Source organism: Notolabrus celidotus, chromosome 14 (genome assembly GCF_009762535.1).
Source record: "Notolabrus celidotus isolate fNotCel1 chromosome 14, fNotCel1.pri, whole genome shotgun sequence".
NCBI classification, from domain to species: domain Eukaryota; kingdom Metazoa; phylum Chordata; class Actinopteri; order Labriformes; family Labridae; genus Notolabrus; species Notolabrus celidotus.
The window spans coordinates 17,554,338-17,578,211 of NC_048285.1; the positions used below are offsets into that span (position 1 = coordinate 17,554,338).

General features: G+C 41.4%; 1 long non-coding RNA gene across 1 annotated transcript in view; it reads left to right on the top strand.

Moving 5' to 3' along the window:
• Positions 1 to 22,335, top strand: part of LOC117825925 — a 48,073-nt gene extending 25,738 nt beyond the window's left edge. The window contains exon 2 of the long non-coding RNA XR_004633937.1: positions 21,709 to 22,335. This is a non-coding gene — a long non-coding RNA (uncharacterized LOC117825925). The remainder of the gene's footprint in view (positions 1 to 21,708) is intronic.
• Positions 22,336 to 23,874: the final 1,539 nt, after the last annotated feature.

Consider the following 23,874-nt stretch of genomic DNA (forward strand, 5'->3'; position numbering starts at 1 on the left):
GCCATCTCTTCCTGCACTGTGCAGGGGATCATGGGAGATGATGTTTGCTTCTCAGACCGACCCACTCAATAGCGCCAGAAAGAAACTACACTAGCGGGAGTTCTCCGAGTTCCTGTTTGATACCGTCACATGCCACGGTATTATTGTGAGAATTTTGAAACCAAAATACCGCAATATTTACAATTCCGTTACATCCCTAGTATTGGCTCAAAAAAGTATGCATTCCTATCACTAACTGATTCTCTGCTACTCTATTAAAGTTCACTTTGAGTTGATAACTTATGGATCATCTGTGTCCCTAACAACTGTTACTATTCGGATGTTAACCACTGTGTTGGGTAAAAGTGGGGACACCACATTTCATGAATTCGGTGCCGTGTTGTTGACTGTGAGGCCTCTTGAGGGATTGAACTGCACACCTGTCAGTCATTTTTTCCTGGATAGAGGTGTGCTGGCCTGGAACTGTCAAACTGTGTGTTTGTTTTATGTTTCACTTTCCTTCACTATAGACAGACTTGCTCTTAGAATCACAAGCTATCCTTCAGTGATAGGGGATGAGTTTTAGTTGCATCTTATACATATTTCAAAGAGAAAGGCCTCTCGGGGTTGATGTAAAGTCCTAGCAATCTTCTTCATTGCTCCATATGCTGTCTTTTCTCCCTTTGTTGTTTTTAATGTGGTTTTATTTGGTTTATTCAAAACAGCTGTTTGTAACCTGAGTATCGTTGAGCGCTGTCAGAGCTATATAGATGGACTTAATCATAATAGTATTATTCACTCAGTGCAAATGAAATAAATCCATGGCTCATCAAAGGACTATTTGATTTCGAGAAAACAAACAATCCATTAGCTGTTTCAGTGGCCTGAGTGCTCTGTGAGCAATTAGTCAGGCTTGTCTCTCTCCACTTTTTCTCCTTCCCCAACCCGTCTGCCCTCCTTCACTCCTTCCGTCTGTCTTCTTTCTGTCATTGGATCAATCCCTCCTCCCATCCCCCTCTTCTCAGTGACTCGATAAAACAGCAGAGATCTCTTCCCTGTTAAACTTAGATCATCTATGATTGTTAGTATTTTATAAGCCACTCATGAAAATGCTGTAAATGTATGATTGTGCTTCACTTGCTTCCTTATAATGCCTGACTTATTCCAAAGAAGTCCAAATGAGCAAAAGGTGAAAACGACAGAATAAGAAGGAGACCAAAATTGAGCATTAGACTGCGACATCCACTCCCCTACAGTCAGTGCTGCCAGCTAGCTTCTGCTGCTGATGGGGGTTGATGTGAATGTGGTGGGAGTGACGGTACACTCCCACAGAGATGCAGCAGCGGCAGACACTGATTAATCCTCATGCTGAAGCCACTAATGATTTATTTATTTGGAAATTACAGAGCCCTGGGAGAGCTGGGCACGATTGATAATGAAACTCAAGAGTGAGGGTGGGGAAGAAGAGGAGGTGGGCTCAGGGATTGAACACTTCCTCCCACTCAGTTGCTCGTATATGCTCGTGTATAACTTTACGTATGTGTGTGGCTGGTGATATGTATCCTGGGGCTGCATTACAAGCTAATTCTCATAATGCCATCAGTGAAAATTTTCCGGTAGATTATATTCCTGAAATGTTGCTCTGGCCGTTTTTTTTTTTTTTTGCCACAGGCGAGAGTTTCGACTCCTGCTGTGGAGATATTGATGTTTGATTACGCGGTGTCATGCTCTAAACATTGGGATCTTTTTTTTGTTGCTGTTGTGTTCAAGGAAAGTAATTCATTGTTATTCTAACTGTGTTTTGGTCAAGCTGAAATTGAATTCTTCTTGCTGAATTCAGTCCACAGTATATTGAAACATTCACCAGCTTTCTTTGTCTGAAGAATATGTAGCTTTAAAAGCTGTAGTGAGGCAGACTAACTCTTACAAAGACTCTATGTCCATGAAGCGCTAACAAAACATACAGTTTGCATTTACACCAAAAGGAATTAGATATGATCAGCATACAATAACAATGACCTATGGTGTGCCATTCTAGTGCAGTGTGTGTCATTATGAAAGGATTGCCAGGTGGTTGATGAGATTTCTCACTCTGTCTGTGTTAATGGTTCCAGTCAAAGTCAGCTTTGCTAACATGATTAATTTGAGCTCATTAATGTTAATTGAAGTAGCTCTCTTGCACTTCTTTTGGAGCCTCATGTTACCACTGTTGGGTTCATGGGGGTTTTAGAAAGTGTAAACATCTCACAATAGTCTACAGAGTATGTTTGAGCATTTCTTAGTGGAAGCAGAGTTTACGGTAGGCTTTTTTTAAAGTTGGCCAAATAGGCTGGTGATAGAGCAGAATTCCAGCCATTTAGAACAACTGTCGGACACTCTGAATAGCCATATCTGCTTAATAACTTACATTTACCAGCATAAAGCTCTAAAAACACTGACACAGTAACCCAGAAAATCACATTTAAAATTTGAAACCAATCAATTAATGAATAGTATGATCACACAACGGGAGTCAGCGTGTCGATGTTAACCTGCTACATTGAGAAAGAGGGGGAGGGAGCACAGACTGTATAAAATATGGACGTAGTATCCGTGACGTCACCCATCTGTTCCTGAGCGCTGTTTTGAAGCCAATCGATGGCGGCAGCCATATTGGAAATGCGGAACTCAACCAGGCAGAGTGTGACGTAAAGGGGCGGAGTTTGAGCCTCTTAGCCAACAGCTATGTGTTCCCGACTGGGAGTTACATCAGTCATGTCCTTATTTGGGCAAAAACTCGTAATCTTAATATCTTCTGAACCGTCACGTAGGAAAAAATTCACCCCCCGTACAGTGTGTGCTGATAGAGAGATTAGCTTTGTAGGGCCAAGCCGTTTTTGAACCAGGCTGTAAACATGTTTATTAATGCTGCAAAGATCGTTCGTTGTTCCCATTCATGTCTATGTGGTTTCCGGTGTTTCTGCAGCCAGCCTCAAGCTGATTCTCGATGAACTGCAGTTTATAACACTTCCGAATGGGCTTCATCGTTTGAGACCGGAGGTTGCCGCTTGGGAAGGAGAGAGACAGTATTGTAGCGCAACGGACTAGCAGGCCTGGACTTTTTTTTCTTAAAGTGCAGTTTGCCGAATCCGGTTTACAATCACATGGACATTATAGAGCGCTTCATGATCTAATGAGCACTAAAGTTTATGTCATGAAAGAAAGACGATTCAAACAAACACTGGTCAGTAATCATTTTGACCTTTTAAGTTGGTGAAATCATGCATTGAGTAATAAGAGCTGTCAAATAGGGCTGTATGAGAGCTGCGTGTTGAATTTATTTGTTTTAGTCTAATTTCTGTAGTAATATGAAAGGCAGCAGAGCATCCTCTGGCCATCATACTGAGCCACACACTTTTACTCTAACCTGAGCCTCCTCTGGTCCGGGGCCAACAGGGCGTGACCTGCCATGTCTGTCAGATGTCCTCTGTGCCCCTCTGCACCCAACTCTGCTCTGAATTCTGCGTGCAAGTAACGGGTGAATGTTTTGTAATGTCCTCTGCACACTGCGCCGAAGGGAGTAATCCACGTGCACGCTATCTGTCCCCATTTTAAGTCTTTTGGAAGGTAGCCATCACTGATTGTTTCGATATTCATATCTCATCATACTGGGAGGCAAAACTTGATAAAGCATATGATCATAACTTTCTATAAACTTGTCAAAGTAGGGGCTATGGTTACACAAATTTTCCGTGCGTCCGTCATCAGTGGAGAAGCGTTTTCCTGATGTTTTTGAGCATTCAGGTCCGACTGTTTTCTCTGTGCCGTTGTCAATCAGTAAACATGACGTTCGGCGTTTGGGTGACACTCAAAAAAACCTGCTGCTTCACTGCAGGGTCATGAACGAATGTTGGTACGTAAAAGTGTTGTCTCTGAATATAAGACTAGTCCACTTTTTCACATGCAGTTTACAGTGAAAACCCCCAGCTTAAATCATGAGCAATATGGTTATTTGTATTTGGTTTTTTTTACCGCCGGACATTTTAGCCGATGATGTCTCTATATGCCGGACAACTGCACGTGAAACTGGCTAATAGGCGGTAAATACCGGCTAACGTAAACCCTGACTGGAAGGTATAATATGTTTCTTTCTGATTAATGTAAAAAGTTGTCCAGTGTAGACTGTGAATGCTAGAAGAGTCTAGATATCAATCTTACCCGGGATTTCCACCAGATCTACTGTATGTCCAGTCCGTCTCTGATCTTCTGCGGTCTGATCTTCTCTCATCTGTCAACACCCACCAGAAAGCTGGAGTCATGTGACCAAGGTTTTCCAACAATAATTAATACATTAATGATTATTCGACTCCTCTCCTCATCCATGTTGCTTTTATTGGCCTATTGAAAATATCTGACCAATTGACTCTAAGCCTGGCTTTGCTCATTATGACAGTTTTTTGTCGTAGTTAAGTGAAAAAACGGTCTGGTGATAACACAGTGTTTTATTCTGAAAATGAACCGGATGTTTTAATTTTGTTTTGGTGCCTGACTCGATCTTCTCTGTTGAGATCGATGTGTCGTGCTCCTGCATCTGGCAAAAATAAAAATCCTGTGTATCTGATCCGGAAAGCTCCAGCATTACTGGACACGGATCTGAAGGAATTTGGCCATTAGTGTGACTTGGTCGTGCCCCTGTTTTTTAATTTTCTTCGCATTGCCTCTTATTTAAAGGTGACATATCATGCAAAATGGACTTTTTATTGGTTCTCTACCTGAAATATGTTTCCCTGGCATGTCTACAAACCCCCCGAGAATGAAAAAAATCCATTCTGCCCCTGTTTTGATTTCTACACCTTTCTGTAAATGTGTGCTGAAACAAGCCGTTTCAGACTTCCGTGTTTTTGTTACGTAACAACAATATCCGCTCTGTCACGGAGTCAGAGCTCGGAGCTTGTTCAGCCCATAGACTGTATAAAATAATACTGAATCCCCTCCTCCGTTTTTCATTCCCTGCACAAATGTGTGGTAACAAGGAGCTTAGGAGGGAGGCATGCTAGTTGTAGGCTGTCTTAATAAACACAAAGGTCAGTTTTACTCCCCACGTCTGCAGATTTGAAGATCTAGTGGATGATTTTTATTTATCATGGATAAGTGCTAGCGCTAGTTAGCATAGCTACATAGCTACATGTCGTAGCTGTAGCTGTGATCCAAGACACACGTCGACATACTGATAAATAAAACAACAAGAAACACAGAATCTGTGACCAATCCTTCAGAAAGGTCCTGCTACAGGCGCCTCTCCATCAGGATCAGATTCAGAGGGTTGAAGTAACGCTATCTATGAGCAGCCGTGTATATTCAGCCAACATGTAAACATTAGATCAACGTGCTGGAGAGCCGAGGCACATCCACTTCCTGAGGGGGCGTGGTCAGAGAGAAAACGGAGTGTTCTGAGGAGGACTGAAGAAGAGGGGTTTTCAGTCATGCCAAAATCTGATTTCAAAGTGTTTTTTTGAGCATAAACTTTAAAGACATGTTTTGGGGACCTCTTAGACCAATATATATTGATGAAAAAAGTGTGATATGTCACCTTTAATAACTGATGCAGCCAAGTTTCATGTTTGATTCTGACTTATTGGTTTAAGTCTTATTTTGGTCATTATCCTGCAGGTGAAACTATTTTGAACAGAACAGGGATTAACATTTTCTCATTGCATTACTTAAAGTAGAGTTTAAGGATTATTATTTTAGAAGCAGGTTGCCAGTTAAGCTCAGCGGTTAAAGTCTGCCTCAGTGGACACTGGCTAGAATCCTGCTCTCAGCTCCTTGCTGCATATCATCCTCAACTGTCCACTTCCTCTACTCTTTTCAGCTGTCCCATCTAATGAAGGTAAAAATGTCCTTCATTAAGAAGCTCACTCTTTTCAAGAAGCAATTTTGCATCTTATTAACCTTTTTATGGCTGTAGGTAGCGGTTCTAATTGAAGTTGAACTTTGGTGTTTGTAAAATGACGCAAGCTTTGCTTGGAGAGCTTAAATTTACAGACCATGAAACATTTTTCTCCAAATTTAGATTGGCCTGTGCAGATCTTTACAGATCAGTCAGGCTTTTTGAGTTCTCTCACTGCAGTGATGTTTTTCTGTCTTGAAGACACCTTTTTTAAAAAAGAATAATTAAAAAGTAGTTTACAAAGTATTTTAAATGAGTATTTCATTGCTTGGATGATATTCACAGGTGAGACAAAGTTCAAGGTTTTGTGGTATAAATCCCGGGTAGTGTTATAATACTTTCTTTTGATTGCCTTTGCGGCTTTACTGCCACAAAGGCAATCTGTAGCTTGAAAGAGACCACTCACTGTGTGGTTGTAGATGACAATACAAGGGAGAAAGGGGGAGTGGAACTTCATTAGGGTGCTGGCTTCATAAACAACTTTAACTGCATATGGATGCTGCAGTTGTTACATTTATTGCAACATGTAATATGGCTGTAAGCTTCAATTGATAAACAAACGTTCACCTGTGACTTACATAGATCATAGTGAATCCATAGATGGTAGCCTTCTGCCTCCACACCCACTAAATAAATACATAAACTTGCGATTTCAAGCAGAATGTGTTTCACATAAGAAGGACATTCTGGTGGGGATATTTTGCAGATTGCAATAAGGCTTTGGGGTGACTATGAGTGAGTCTTTCAGCCCACTGGCATGGGCACCAGTGTGAACAGATGCCCCCCATGGCACCATGCTCAGCCTGATTAATCCAAGATCTTTTCTCATATTCAAAAATACAGAGAGCCAAATGGAGAATCTGTTTCTTCCTTCTCTGTCATCTGTCATCACTAAATCCCCTCACTCCTCTGTCTACAGTCTTTGGCTGCATATCCTCCCTTTCTCTTTCTTAGAATCTTTCACTCTCTTTTTTGCTCTTTTCCCACTCATGTCTCTCGCCACTGACACTCTTTCTGACCCTCTTTCTTCTTCCATGGCTGCCCCCAGAACTCTGAACAGGATATACTTATATGTGTCCGAGGATTTAAAATGCAGCTGCAGGAGTACATAAGTGTGTGGTCAGAGCTCTGAGTCTGAGCCCCAATCACTGCCTTGGTGACAACTTCATAATTTGACTCCTTTTCATCGTGAACTGCATTTCCAAAAGCAACTCCAATCAAGTCAACTGAGCTTGTTACACTGCTGACTTTTGATCAGCCTTGTGTTTTCCTCTGCAGATTATTTTCTAAATGGCTGTTATCACATGTAAATTGCTGTGTGGCAGTTTAATATGTCAGCCGAGAAATAATTGGCCATGCCTCCCCAAAGGCGCCTCTGAAAAGCTTCCTCAACTTCACACAGAAAAATCCTCCCGTTAGCTTTTGTGCTCGTTTTACAACTGAACAAACCGTGATTGGCTCATTTTCTCTTCAGTTCTTTGCCCTGTAGTTGTGGATAGTTAGCAAAAAAACTTTGTAAGCAGTGTCCATAAGAAAATAAGAAAATCCAACCTATCAAAATCAAACTCATTACACAGTATTGCCCATAAGAACTCTTTTCGCAGATGTTTGATGGTACAGAATCAAAGTCAAGGCCAGTAATAGATTTAAAGTAAGATCATTAGTCACAACCCTGATCTTTTCATTATCTTTTCTTGCATAAATTCTTGCCTGTGATAATTACTGTGGGGTTCATTATGTGGATGTGTTGTCATCAGACACACACTTACTGAAAAAAGACACAGAAAGGAGGTTGATTGGGTTCAAGACCCTGTCAGTGTCACACTTAATTAAGTAACCAAGGGAATGAACAAGTGGGAAAATCAACTCTTTTCATTAATGGACACACACACACACATGCGCGCACACACACACACACACGGTCCGATGCTAAGTACTCTTAGAACCGGCCATTCATTGAGTAGTCTGTTAGGACACCTCAGAACATAAAGATCATAACAATGCTCCACTTCTTAGGTTCAGTACATTACCATTAGTATTCATTACTTTAATTATAAACAAAAACAGACCAGCTAATCAACATAATCTGTTTTTGGGAAAGATGGAAGATGGAAGATAAAATTTAATTAGAGGGGATTAATTGCTAAAAGATGAAAACAGAATACTGATGACTGTGCATTTCTTATCACAAAGCATACATTACAGAGTCATCCATTTATTGTGTAGTTTGTGGAGCCTGCAAGCATTCTGCACTAGTGACCCAGAACACATTAGCCAGACACACAGTGCTGGCTGTTATGGATAGTCGGAAGTTATTGACTTCGGCTGAGAAAAAACAATGGGATCTTCTCCAGATGAATGCTTTGGGAGAGTGTGTCACCTGGAGTGGGGTACGAGTTTTCTAGCCTGTCAGACAATCGAATCCATCACCTGTCTGGATTGTCACCAGAGCACCATAACGGCAAATGCCGCTCTGAATCACATCAGCTTTAACTTATGAATTCAAGCCTGTGCGGTGAAAGAGAGAGTCATTAAGCAAAAAACATGATCCTCAACTAATCATGTATTGATGTGTGTAATGATCCTTGTTATGCCCTGTCAACTGGGGGGTCCAGACACAACACGAAAAAGACCCATTTCCTGAAAGTCCCAAGCAGCCACAATAACTAGTATTTCAAAGTATAACATATTTACATAAATTACATTTGCTTACAACAGTTTAGGGATTAAATAGAGCTAACTTCAGGGTGAACCAAGGCCAAAGTAATAAAACAACATTTCTAACTGAAGTAAAGACAATAACCCGAGAAATCAAAGAAACCACAGTGCAATTACTTACCTCTTTAACTAACAAAAACATGAGAAAAGGGATCAAAGGGATCACTTAAACTACACAACCCAACAGAAACCATAGACCTTTCTGGAGTCCCTGAGCTCCATTATCTAGTAGGTTCCTCTGAGCTGCCGTAGACGTCCTCCTGCTGTGGCGGTACCAGACTCCAGCTGATACAGACGTGCTCGACTCCAGCAGCAACAGCTACTACTACTATTTGTCTCGTCCCTATCATTACTCTCTCTTTCTTTTATTCTCCTCTATCCCTCTTTCCAACCCCAACTCGGTCGTGGCAGATGGCTGTCTAACATGAGTCTGGTTCTGCTCGCGATTTCTGCCTGTTAAAAGAAAGTTTTTCCTTGCCTCTGTACCTAACTAAATACTGCGAGGTGCATGGTGGATTACGATGAGACAAGACTGAGTCTTATCCTATCTTGGTCTTTGTTAATAATTTAACAGAGACTCATTCCTTTCAAGACAACGCTTTCAGTTTTATTTTGATTTTAACACATAAACCCCTGTAACACATGGGGTTTAATAAAACATGCTTTCTCCATAATACACATGGATAATTTCACTTTATACAACTAAGTATTTTTTTGGCAACATTGGGGTCTCACAATAGTTACAAAATTACATTTGCTAACATCTCTGCTTAATAAAAAAGGAAAATAATACGCATTTATGAATTTTTCATACAATCCAGTTCAAAAAGGTGCTTGTGACGGTCAAATATTTCGTCAATAAGACGTATCACAACAAATTGCTTAATTATGAGTGTGAGAAAACATAACCTGCCCTTAGCCAACTCATAGCATGTATAAATGCTGATCATTCCCGAGCGACGTCAGTTGAAGTTCTGACACGAAAACAACTTTTTAATTCCATCTTTACGAAGCCTAAGCTGCATAAATGTTCCAAACTGTATACTGCTGCATGTTCATGTTCAGGAGAATTAGCATATCCAAATGGTCAGGATGGAGACAGGATTGCAGTCTATTAACAATTAGTCCCACTGCAGAAAACACTGTTTCAGAGGGCACCAATGTTGCAGGCACACACAGGTATGCCTCTGCTAATTAAGACAGGTGGAGATATTTTTTTCCTTGGTTTTCCACCACTCCAATGGATCAACGTGGAGAGGTGGGCATATGCCCAGACGGTACTGATGTGGCTCTCATGTATCTGATCTGTCCAAATTGTAATCCTCACCAAAAAGAACTGCGATGGCAGAAGCAGGCGCGTCATCATCACTTTGATTTTTATTGCAAACAGCTCGGTTTCTTCCGATTCAATTGCAGCTCTCTCTTCCGCAGCCCCAGGCCTGATAGACAGAAGGTCAGACACCTCTGCCTGCACAGCAAGTCTGACCTCATCTGTTGCAAACCTCAGGTGTTTGTGCTTCGGGTCGAGGAAGGATGTGACGTGCGCAACCTTGTGGACACAAACCATGGAGATGGACACTCCAGATTCTCCACACAATGCAATGGTGTCACATTTCAATGAGTGCAGCACAGGTATGAGCTCCTCCATTACAGTACACTCCAGCCGTCATCATTCAATTTCAGGGTCCGTGCATCTGAAAGTTTAGTGAAAGCTCTGTCTGACAAGACAGCAGATAGCGCCCATAACGGTTCAAGTAGTTGCTGGAAGACGTCGTAAATGGAATTCCATCTTGTTTGGCAGTACTGCACTAACTTGTGCTGGGGCATGCTCTGAAGTTGTTGCTTTTGTTTGAAAGCTTGTGTTGCCATTGTGCTGTGATGGAAATGAGAAACCAGACGGCTGGCAGAAGCGACCACATGGTTTATATGTTAAAGCTTGAATCCATTGTTTGCAGCCATTTGGAGTATGTACAAAGCAAGGCTGGGATTCCCATTCAAGGTGTTCAGTGTTGGCTCACACCATATTGCTAGCGTTGTCATGCACGCATGCTGTGACTTTTTATTTAGGTTTAGTCCCCTCTGCCCAGTAGCAATGGAAAGCACATTTGCCAAGTTTTCAGCCGTATGACGCTGGCATAGCCCTGGTCTGCAGAACAGCACACTGCATTGTATAGTTCTGAATGTAATGGCAGATGACCGTAACATATGATTCGGTTGTAAGTGCTGTCCATGAATCGGTTGTCAGAGATATTTTTTCAACAGTCCCTAAACGAGCCTGAAGCTTACCTGCACTGTCGGCATACAGTTTCTCCAGTTTAGCTGTAATTGTTTTTCCAGATGGGACCGTAAACCTTTTTTTTTTTTTTTTTCCTCGTTGCTTAGCGCCGCTTGAGTGGCTGCTTGTTGCAGCAGCTTTCTCTTCGTTGTTCTATTTTCGACTTTTTTTCACATCTGTTTAGTTATCTTTGTATTTGGAGCCTGTCATGACTTTTAATGACTCATTTGTTGGCCATCGAATCCAAACTGGCTACATTTGCAGTGATGCTTTTGCTATTTTTTGTTCCTGTCTGTGTCTGGAGATCCTGCGTGTATCCATGGTAACATTGTTTACATACGAGATCAGCTGTTAGCAGCCCGTAGCGTGTTGATGCTTAACGATGCTAAACAATGCTAGGCCCGATATTCCCTGCGAGCTGAGGAGAAGGAGGCAAGGACGAAGTGCTGGTATTGAGGTGCAAGCTAAAAAAGACGACATCGACCTGTCCTTCCATCCACCGTTATGGGGAATGTAAGATCTATCTAAGATAAGGTGGACAAGCTAACCCAGCAACAGAGTAGCATCATGCTAACAGAGCTAACACCGGACACGAGTGCCACTTTGGGAGGATTACACCTGCTGTGGGCGGACAGGATACAGGAGAGCAAGACTGAACACACTGGGGAAGAAGGCCAGCTCAGTCCTTGACCCTGTGGAGGTGGTGGCTGACAGGAGAATTATGGCCAAGATGTCGTCTCTGATGGACATTTCTTTTCTATATATATTCTTGTTGGAATTCTCCTTTTTGTTTGCTGCTGTAGCTCCAATAAATTTCATCAGACTCCGAAAACCCTCGCCCTCCACAAAGCTGATGGGATGCATATCCTTTGCTATCACCTTTGAGATGAGGTACATGTTTTTGCTGATCACGTCGAACATCAGGCTTACTTCGTACGGTGACATAGCTAGCCAGCGATTGTTGCTCTGTTGTGGAAACTTCTGCTGGGTGCCAAGCTCCCAAATGGCTGTGCATACTTGTGATAGACTTATGGTAAGCCAATTTTGTATGGCAAAGTTTGCACTTGACGACATTTTTGTGTTTTCTTTTTCAAAAGAATTCCACACAGAGCTCTTTCACGGCTGAAGCAGACGCTGCATTTTTTTTTGCCGGCTTCTGACCTGACGACGTCACAGCCTTACCTTCTTCGGCTTTTGTTATTTTATGGCAGTTCTCACGTGCGCCACAGACAACGTGTGGCAGCAATCCTGCATTACAATGTGCGGTTGTAATACGGTAAAATAAAAATACATTCTCAGATGAGAAAATATTCATATGAACTAATCGATTATTCATAAATTAATGCATATACGAATATTCAACGATCATTGCCCATCCCTACTTAACACATGCCGACAACCAAAGGCTAACGTGGTTGATTGACAGAGAGGCAGCAACATGCAGGCACATTTCCAATGCTGATTTAGGCAATATGATTGGCCTGTATTTTGCAGGTAACTGGTCACCAGGTTTTCTCACCTTTCTACTCTGACTGGCAACATGATATTAAAACCAAAAATCCCTGTGTGCTTTCCCTTCACCTTTTTATCAGAGCCTTTTATCCTTCTGGGTTGTGTCCTTCTTTGTCTTGCTTTATACCTCGGCACCGCATGTGTCCCCACTCGTCTGACTCATCCCGTCTGATGTTCTCTTTCATGTCAGACTTTGACACGACCCTTCAGCTCGGCCCACTCCTGTGCCCTCGCCTTAATTACTTAACTGTGTCATTCCTCACTCAGTCCTGTTATCACAACCTCACCACCTCCCTTGGCTTGTCTTACCTTAATAATGGCACCCTGCTGTGTCCATGTCAATACTCTGCTGAGACTCATCCTTCCAGCCTCTCTATCACCTTAAATCATCCTCACCCCCTAACCTTATTATCAGAATGTTTTATAGTAGAGATCAGTCCATGGTGCAAACACACAATGCTACACTGCAATAAAATAAGAGTGACAACAGCCCTTAATTTTATTACACCACTGTTCCTGATTCCAAAGTGTGGAGAGGCTTTTTTGTTTTCCACATTAAGGCTCAATGTGTGTTTGGAGAAAATTGAAGCGAGGATAAAGAAAATCAAGTCCATGAAAAAATATGCTTTGTTTGACAAGGAAGGCTATGAATAAAGATGACTGCCTCACCTATCTGTCTCCACATAAAGAGAGCTGTTTTGCTGTTTAATGGCCACTCTACTGTGCTTCTATCACCCAAATGAGTCCAGCTGACATTTCCCTCCTAAGTTCCATTTTTAGACTGAGGCTGGCCTTATCTCTGTGTGGGGATTGTAGACAATAATTCTTCTTTGCATGTTGTTACTGCTCTGCAGAGAGAGGTATCAAAAGTAGGTTGATCAGAATGAGGCACCTAGGTTACAGACATGTAAATGCATTTCATTAGCCATGCTGTCACACACTGTTAGTAACAGTTCCTTGTTACTTGGCTTGAACCTCTTAAGTCTTTGTGTATATATATATGTAATACTCAGTGGCAGCATGTGTATATAAAACTTCTATATTTACAGTTTTTACCTGTTTTCTAGAAAAGAGGGCAGCATTGCCTTCCCTTAGTGTTGATTATTGCCATAGACTTTATAATTAATGGACGTAGTATCCGTGACATCACCTATCTGTTTCTGAAGCGCTGTTTTGAAGCCAATTATTGGCGGGCACCATATTAGAAATGCAGAAAGCAACTTAAACACTGTTGAGCAAGTGTTAGGGAAAGAGGCGGGCTTTGAGCCTTTTTGCCAGCTACAGTGTCCCCGCCTGTCAGTTAAGTCAGTCATGCCCTTAAATGGGAAAAAACTGGTAATCTTAATATCTTCTGAACTGTCGCGTTATAAAAAAATTCACCCCCCTACAGTATGTGCTGATAGAGAAATACTTTTTTTTGGCCGAAGCTGTTTTTTGAACCAGGCTGTAAACATGTTTATTAATACTGCAAAGACCGTGTTTTTTTTTTTGGAATGGGTGCGTATGTGGTTTCCGGTCTTTCTGCAGCCAGCCTCAAGCGGATGCTCTATGAACTGCAGTTTATAACACTTTTGCATGGGCTTCATATTTTGAGAACAGAAGTTGCCCCTTCATTACTGCCAGTTCTAACAATGTTACCTTTGTTGAAGGAGTTAAAGTTCCCTGAACATCAGCGTCATCATACGTGTTTATCGTTTTTTTTTTTAGTTTGAGTACATCACACACGATAACAATATGTAGAAGTCAACAATACAATATTTCAAATAACACTTGTTATTCGGAGACCTTGTTACAATACATTTTTCAGGACTCTAGTTTTATAGTGTCTGAACTCTGGATTTCAGCCCAGGACAAGCAGTTAATTTAATGATTCTTTGACCACCCAAGCTACACTCTGATTCATGTACATTTTGATGACCACGTCCTCTTGGCTTCAGTCTGACTGCCTCTCCATGACTGAAATGTAAACGCGGCATCAATTTATCAATTTTTGATTAATCTGCATTCCTGCCATGTCCTTTGGTAGAAATCATAGACTGTAAAAAATATGGACGTAGTATCCGTGATGTCACCCATCTGTTTCTGAACGCTGTTTTGAAGCTAATCGTCTGCGGCAGCCATATTGCTTCTGTCGAGCCAGTGTGATGTAAAGAGGCGGGCTTTGAGCCTCCTAGCCAACAGCTGCAGTGTTCCCACAGGCAGCTGTGCCTCTCATTGGAAGACTGGTAATCTCAATATCTTCGAAACTGTCGAATAAAAAAAAAAATTCACCCCCCTCACAGTGAGAGGACATCGAGAAATGAGCTATTCAGACTACACTCTATTTTTTGTACCAGGCTGTAAACATGTTTATTAATGCTGCAAAGATCGTCTTTTCCCCATTCATGTGTATGTGACTTCCGGTACTTCCGGAGCCAGCCTCAAGCGGATCCTCGATGAACTGCAGCTTTTAACACTTCCGCATTGACTCATATTTTTAGACCGGAGGTTGCCGTTTGGTAGAAATCAGCTTTTTTTCAGTTTGAGTAAAGGAAAGATTTCTTTGAAATACTTCATCAGACATCACATCTTAAGAAAACAGAAAGAGGAAAAACAAATACATCTTTGGATCAATTTCAAATCAAATTTCAGATGAAATGAGATCAACATGGGATTCCAGAGTAAAAGGTACAAGGATGAATCTATATATGACTGCTGCACTGAGAGATAGAGCAATTACTCAAAGCAACGCCTCATTATCAGTCTTCACTAGGAAGCTATACTCAGCAGCTACAAGCCACAGTTAAGCAGTCAAATTTCATTTTATGTACCAACTCTCCTGGTTTAGAGGAACAAAGCTGAGGAGGGACGGTGTGATGTAGAAATCATTAGCTCATTATTCCCTGCCATTATTAACAGTTGGCTCCCCTGTGATGTGCTTGTGAAGTTTTGATTTCAAAGGCTTATTACAGTTTGTTGTTTTTCCTGTAATGTTGCACTGAGGTAACAGTGAAGCTTATACAATTCCTTCTCAGCATTAACTCCTTTTTCTGATGAACAGAAACAAATGTAATTAATTTCAGACTGTTCTAGCTCACATTGAGATTCAAAGCAGAAGAACAGACTTGCTGGGTTGAGTGCAACATTTTGTCTGTCATTGTACTGTTAAGATCATTTAAAAGCTTTTTAAGGTTAAGGTTGTTTTACATTTTCAAATTGTTCTTTTGCCATGAATTTGCTCCTCTGCCAGTCAGTGTTACAGTAGTAGTCATATCAAGAACTAGCGATAGACCGATATGATTTTTTCAGGGCCGTTACCGATTATTAGTAGACAAGGAGGCCAATAACCGATATTATATTTGGGGGCGCCCCCCAGAGTCCACTGAATACAGAAGTGTGTTTCTGACTTTCTTCAGTCTTCAGGAGTTAAATCAGAAAAGCCGAAAAGCCGAATGCAAGTTCATCTTCGAATAAGTGTTCGGCTATCACTGTTTTTTTATTGCACAGTGACACAACCCATGATTTGCACCTCATGTTTACATGATCGAAATAGACTGTGTGAGCTGCTGAAGGGGAAGGCTGAGCTGATATAACAAACTCTAAAGACGTCACTGTGTCCGCCAGGTGATCTTTGGTGAGCATTTCCTGCTTCACATGCGAAACTGAGATGCAAAAATGTCAAAAATTGACACTATACCAGTGATGTACATTATAGATCAAATTAGCTGATCAATCCGCTGCAGGGGGAGGAGCACGTATGTGTTGCGGCCTTAAATAATGCAATAATGAACAGGCTTTCTGGTGTCAAAGTGCTGAAAAAAATCCCAGTGGAGCGTATACCGAAACAGAAGTAAGTGCTCGGGTCTGAATCTTTTAAAATTTGCTAAATCACGTGGCAGAAATGACACTGACTGCAGAAACGGTAGCCTAGCTTGCGTTCCATTTCTCCCTGCAGTTTCTCATTGGCTGATTGGCTGTTACCCGTGCCGTGGTTCTGCTTGTATCCAATCAGATGGTGCTGTGGGTGGGACAATGCTGGAGACAGAGTAGTGACAGCAAACAGAGAGGCGCGGCTGCATCAGAGCCAAAATAACCCAGTTTTAAATTGATCTCTTATCATCCGTCAGATTTTAAAAAAAGGCTGATGCCGATATGCGTCAAAATGCCGATATCGGCACCGAATATCGGCCCAACTGATAATCGGTCGATCCCTATCAAGGACTTACTTCATGTATTCATGGGTTTCACTCACGTGACTATTGTTGCTGACGCCATCTATAGGACTGTAGTGCCATCATCTGGCAGCCTGGATCTATGAAATCAATGGCCTGCTCCCGTGAAAACATTTCTATTCAGATAAAAATTGCTCCCAAAAAAATAGAAATGTTATTTAAATATATGAGATATCTAGGTTTGGAGTCTTATTTACTTGTAAATGAACCACAGACTCCAATGAAGTCTGCTGGAAATCTGTCTTTTACCAGCATTTGTATCGATATTGCCTGGAGTATTTTATTCTGAAAACTAACCGCATGTTTTAATTTTGTTGTGGTGCCTGACTTCCTGTCCTGCCTGATCTTCTCTGGTGAGATTGATGCATTGTGCTCCCGCATCTGGCAAAAATAGGAGTCTTGCGTATCTGATCCAGAGGGCTCCAGCATGCTGGATCAGAGACACAGCCGGAATGCAACAGAGCGGATCCAGTGGGAGTTAACGCATTGACTAGAATAGGAACCTATCAAATCCAGTGCTGTGACGGATAGGAGACGATAGGAGACGGATAGGAGATGGATAGGAGACGGACCAGACACCAAACCGCTGGAATTTGGCTGTTGTAGTGCAGAAAGCTTTAGGTCACAGGTTGGTCCTAAAGATGGCGCCACGAATGCTCTGTGACGTCACATGAAACCTATGAATAATGAGTAAAATCTGAGTTGTTTTGTATAGTTAATGGGGATTTCAAACAATCTTTGTGTTCACCCAAGACAATACAGTATCATTGGTTGAATGCTCTTGCTGAAGTGCCGAGCAGATAACTCACAACCAAGTGAATTAATGCGTTGAACCCAAGCGTACTGCCCCCTGGTGGCTGGCTGCAGTATAGGTAAAAAAATCTGTCTCCCCCATTCATTTGAATGGGGGAGCAGTCAAACTTTAAAAAATAAATACACGTCGTGCGAATGTTTCTCACATCCGTATCCTGTGGTGATATGTAGTTAGTATTTGACTGTTTTGTGTCCAAGTCCTCTTTTTTCTGAAAAGTTTTTTTTTCGTTAGTTATTAGAGTTTAAAAAACGGGGTTTTACTTCCGGGTTTCCTTTGATTCACAGCCGCCGTAGAACGAAACTTCAGAGGACACACAGCGTCTTGTGATGTCACGCTGTAGGGCGGAGCTTATTACAAAGGCTTCACAGGCTCTGGCTGCACAATGGCTGCGCCCAGGAGAGGGATTTTTTGGCTTCAGAACTGTACAACGGGAAGAGGCGGAGCAACGCTGTCCATTTTTATTTACAGTCTATGGTTGAACCCCAGAATTATCTAGGAATGAGTACTGTTGATACAGTACTTGTAATGATCCTTTAAAAGTGATGTTAGCTTTGCTCTGTCACACACGTTTCACACAGAATCTGTTCATCATGTCAGTCTATTTTCTTCACAAAGACTTCTACACACACAAACACTCATGTACACACAATCACTGACTCGTGCTAATTGTAGCTGTGGAGCTTGTCAGCGCTCACAGTGTTTGTGTTAATCCAACTGAGAAGCAACTATTCAACCTGGAGGATGTGGAGAACAGCTGAAAGCCCTTCAGGTTATCAGGATATTAGATCAAGATTTTCAAAATCACAGAGCAGGGACAAATTTGTGTGCGCGTTTGTGTGTGTGATGTAGGCGTGCATGTTGTGTAATCAAGTGTTAAATGGGTATCAGTACATTATCTCTCACCTCGTGTTGGCCTGCTTTAATGGTCTAATTGCTTTTAGCATGTAATTGAAATGTTAAGTACAGCTGAACAGCGGTGGCACTACGTATCGATCGATTAAATGTAATTCATGTCCCCTGTCCCTGTTAATAGCTTCAGCCATGTTACTCTTCATGCATCTTGTGTCATGAAAACAGGAAGATTTGTGGAAAGGACAGAGTGAGAATGGTTTACTGGCTGTGCCATTGGCTTTTCTCACATTGTGACCCTATCCTATTATCTTATGGGTCTTGTTAATGTTAACCTTAAGGAAATGGATAGGATTTGTATGTTTGCTTACAGTATTGGCTCTGCTTAGAACGTATCTGTGTGTGCAACGTAAAGGTTGCGTAGCAGTAGTGCTATAGGAAATGCGGGTGTAGATCATCAGTGCTCTGAGAATGCCTGCTTTTGAGAGCTTGGTTTGGGATATGATCAGATCACTCTATCTAATGTAAACCTTGTCCATGTTTGTTTCAAATGGACATTAGGTAAACAGCTCGAGCTGGGAAATATTGAAAAATATGTTGTCATGATGCAACTTTTCATATCAGTTGAGTTGCCAGATTGTGGCAACTCGAGGGTGAGATAGGATAGATTTTATGTTATGTTAAAGGTACAAATTTTCCTTAATGATTTTAGAGCCAGCAACGCCACCTTGGCAATTTGGGGGGGGGGGTGGGTGTAATTTCAGGTTTAAATCATAGACTGTAAATAAAATTGGACAGCGTTGCTCCGCCTCTTCCCGTTGTACGGTTCTGAAGCCAAAAAATCCCGCTCCTGGGCGCCGCCATTGTGCAGCCAGAGCCTGGGAAGCCACTGTAATAAGCTCTACCCTACAGCGTGACGTCACAAGACGCTGTGTGTCCTCTGAAGTTTCACTCCACGGCGGCTGTGAATCAAAGGAAACCCGGAAGTAAAACCCCGTTTTTAAACTCTAATAACTAACGAAAAAGAAACTTTTCAGGGAAAAGAGGCCTTGAACACAAAACACTCAAATACTAACTACATATCACCACAGCATACGGATGTGAGAAACATTCGTACGACGAGTATTTATTTTTTAAAGTTTGACTGCTCCCCCATTCAAATGAATGGGGGAGACGGATTTTTTGACCTATACTGCAGCCAGCCACCAGGGGGCAGTCACACTGCTGAAAGCCTCCCCACCAGCCACCGGAACCTCTCCCTTGGTTTAAATATGTAAAATTTGTATCAAACATTTGTTACATTTATATTGAGAAAAATGATATCACGATAATTGTCTTTGTCAAATTATCGCCCAGCCCCATAAGCAGCGATACCTCGCAGTTGACAGTTAAAAGTCAATACACATCAATGACGTTGCACATTGATGAGATGAAAGATGTATATCACCCATTTTAAGAAACAGAGGGTGCTTTGAGGTCTCTTACGTCTGTACCTGAGAGATGTTCAGACATTGGGGTGGAACTGCAGCGTTTCCAACACATAGGCACCAAGCTAACTGTTTAGCATTTTTTCCCCATCCATATAAGTATTAGGGATGGGAATTTACCGTAATCCTTGTAATCGATTACTCGAATTTCCTAATGAACGATTACTTGAGTACTCGCAATTATTAATTTATTATGTGGTTAAGAATCAAACTAGTATTTCTATGGTATGTAAATTTAACGCCACATATCTTGCACTGCACATTAACTTTATCTTTTTTTTCGAAGTACTTCCAGACATCACTTTTTTTAACTGACATGCTGCAGGTGTCGCAGACTGTTCTGTGTTTGTTGTGCTTTCGCTTTCGGTTGAATAACGTGTTCCTAAAGAGTTGCCGTAGCTGTCGTAAAACAGTTGTTTTTGCTGAAATCTGGCTCGGTGTGTTCTAAAGCTGAAGCCAAGGCCGGAGAAGTGATACATCTATATCCCGTTAATTTTTTTCTTACCTAGTATATTCAGTTAGGTGAAAACAAAAAGCACACGGTCACACATGTAACGCTGTATGATTTCAAGTTATCTCGCCAGGTGCGCGACTAACAAAATGCTATTCGAATAATAGGGTCAACGGCGAGTACTCGAATACTCGAGTAATCATACCCATCCCTAATAAGTATGCCATCTGCTATTAACTTACTAGGAGACGGTCCTTCTATCTTGTTAGTGTTTGTGAATGCTACATGTCAAAAGTGCCATTTCCACACTTGCTCTGTAGGTGAAATAGGGGTGCTAATACGTGGAGCATGTATACTGTTTATTGTTATTTTAGCTGTTTTCATTGGCTCCCATTATTAACAATATAGGAGAATTACTTTTACATCTTTTCAAAATAAAAGCATACTTGTTAACGAAACAGGACATAAAGTCACCTAGATGTAGGACAGTAGAGGGCCAAATGAATGCATCACTAATATGGAAGTGGATATCAAAGTTGATAAATCTTATGAACCCAGCATCATGTAATGTATTGCGAGTTGAGTGAATATTTACAGCCCAACTAGACATGCTTTGCACCATAAATAGCATCAGGGCAAGCATCTTATGTATCAATTCAAAATCAGCATTACCACATGTTGTCGTCCGATTCTTTGGAGCAGCTAATAAAAAAAAAGGGGGGCAGACTATTTACAGCCACAGCATTCTCCTGCCTCTCCTAACTAACGAGATGCAGCAGGTTTGAACTTGTCCCAGCGGTCGCAATCTCCAACGGTGCTGTAGCTCATTCATAATTCTTATGCTGTGGTTACACTCTGTTAAATCTACCAAGACACAAACAAAGTGCCAATGCAAGGGAGTAGAAGCCCACAGTCTATTTAACAAACAGCCAGACCTGTCATACGAGCGTTCATATCACTGCGTGTAAGCCTTCATTCACACCACAAGCTGCTGCTCACTTGGGATGGGGTTATCCAGCAGCATTGTTTTTTTCAAGGAAACAGCCATTTTTGAAGTCATTATGGGTTGTTTTTACTAAACCTTTCAGGAGTACTTTCTCGCTATATATTTATTCCTCAAGGCATGTATCCCTACATTAATTTAATGAGAACACACACTGGAACAGTTGAGCACATTTTCTATCTGCCTTGATCTCAGAGTCATTCCTGACTGCTAATCATCACCCCAAACTCTCACAAAGCCATATTTAAAATTGGGTTAGTAAAGGCCAATGAAATTTGGTCCCTCTTTAGAATCTCTGAACACTATGATATAAAACTAATGAGGATATTTAATCCTTAATAAAATCAACTAAGCTCAAAGGTTTTAGTGGTGTATTTGCATACTTTGAATGACTCTGGATGATCACTTCACATTGTAGCTCAGTGAAGAGATGACTGCTTGTTTTCCATTCTTTTTTTCTCCCCCTAACATCTTACACAGCCTCATTGAGCAACTGGCACAAATGCACACTGCTCTTTTTACTGCCATTAACCATATACCTGGGATGCTTGGCCACATTAATGATGCTTGACTCCAGCGCTGACAGACCACCCACCAGTGTCAACCATCAATCTATCCAACCAGAGGGCGGCTGTCGCTCCTGAAGACACACTGTTGAGTCCTCTACTCATCGCCCTGGATCAGATAGCTCATTTGTAAAATTATACCTTATTTGATGCTTCATTTGAGTGTCTGTGTTTCATTTCCCTGCATGTGTGAAATGGTTGTTGTCAGACAGAGGGTAAGCTTACTCACCTCGCTGTAGGTAAACAAATAGTGGAAGAGTTTGTGAGATTCATCTCTGAAATGAGTTTGGTAACAAAAGGTAATGGAACCTCTTGACAGTAAATGAGTGGAAAATGAAGAAGCCAGCAGGGCCCACAAAGATCATTCAGTCATCCCCTTTTAAATTATGCTCAGATTCTGCTTAGTCATGTCCTCAGCTCATTTCCTCCGAGTTGATTGGATCACAGTGGTTGTGTGTGGCTGTCAGCAGCTAATATGATGGAGAAGTAATGTGATGCTGCTGTTCATGCTGAATAAAGCAAATTGTGTTTAATAACTTCATTCCTTTGACTGTCAGACTTCATGTGTTCCCTTCATCGTTTTAATTTAACGGCTCTGTTGGTGCCATTACATCGCTCTTCGTCTCTCAATAGCATTTATTGATTTTATGTTGTACTTAAAAAGGGGAGAGTTAAGTGCAAAATGATAGATGGATCAAATTGCTCCTCTCTGCCTTCTCTGCTTTGTTTAATATATACCATATGTGATCATTTCACTGCTCAGTTGTTAGGGGTTATACAAGCTGTGACTTTATAATAATAAATCCTATAGCAGGTAAAACATAAAACTCATTGTCTTTTATTGAAGATCGCCTGTATCCATGGTGTTTATGTGTGAAATTTCACAGCTCCTGTACGCCAGTGAGTGAAAATGTATTCATCTAATACAGCTCCACCATGAATTCTTTTTATAGTGAAGAAGGAAAATGATGTGAATGTCGAGAGCTATTCTTTAGTCTGAGATATTACATGTGGCAGGGCAATTTCCATCCCCAGCCGCAGCAGCTCTTCCAGTCCAGCCTTTAATTTTCACGTATGATTGGGAAAGAGTTTTCTGAGAGCAGCCTGGCACTCACACTGTCAGATTAGCTTCAGTAGAATTGGCACCTTTCTCATAAGTAATCTGGTAAATACGGAACAGTCAAAACAATCATACAAATGTTAAATTTTATGTCTTCCCGCATAATTTGGAACCATTCCCACACCCATCGTATCTGACGTTTCCTATGTGGGTAAAAGACAAATAGGTCTGCGCCTCATATTACATAAACCCTCTTTGTGGTTTGTTGTAGGAAGCAATGGTGTCATGAACACACAATTCTCAGTTCATGATTGACGTTCTCAGAGCAGGTGAATGGCGAATAAATCCCCTCACCATCTGAACACCAGCAACAGCAGCAGTCACCACCATCACCATGCTGCAGTACAGCTCTCGCATTCTTTCTCCCTCATCTCCTCCCCTCCTTCTTCTTTGCTCCGACGGAGACAGGAAACAAGTCTCTGGGAAATGAATCTGCACAAAACCCATGACAGCATCTCATTATCCACTAAATAGCACCAGATTAATTACAATGACAATGACAGATGGCTTTTTACTGGATCATTGCGATGAGACCCCTGGGGGGCGATGGAAACATGCAGGTACAGAACATTGACTCTACAGCTGACACATGTAATGTTCTGCTGGACCGTTGGTTAATTATTTACTGCGTTAAGACTTTTAAATGCTTCTCCCTAATATTTGTTTTGAGAAGCACATTTTAACAAACACAGCCTCAATTCAAAATTCTCTCAGTTTACAAGAAAATACAGAGCATAGTCACAGCTGTTTGAATTTATTTAATTTGGTCCAATCTTAATTAATAACTTGGAGGGATCAATATGCAGCATGTCTTTGTGTTTTTCTCCTTTTAATTATTATTCATTGTTATTAATTATTGTTGGCAATTTTAATTATTATCAGAAGCCTATTTTCAGCTCATGAAGATTCACAGATAACTCAGATTTTCCTGGACTTCTTTATTTATTAGGGTCCCCATTA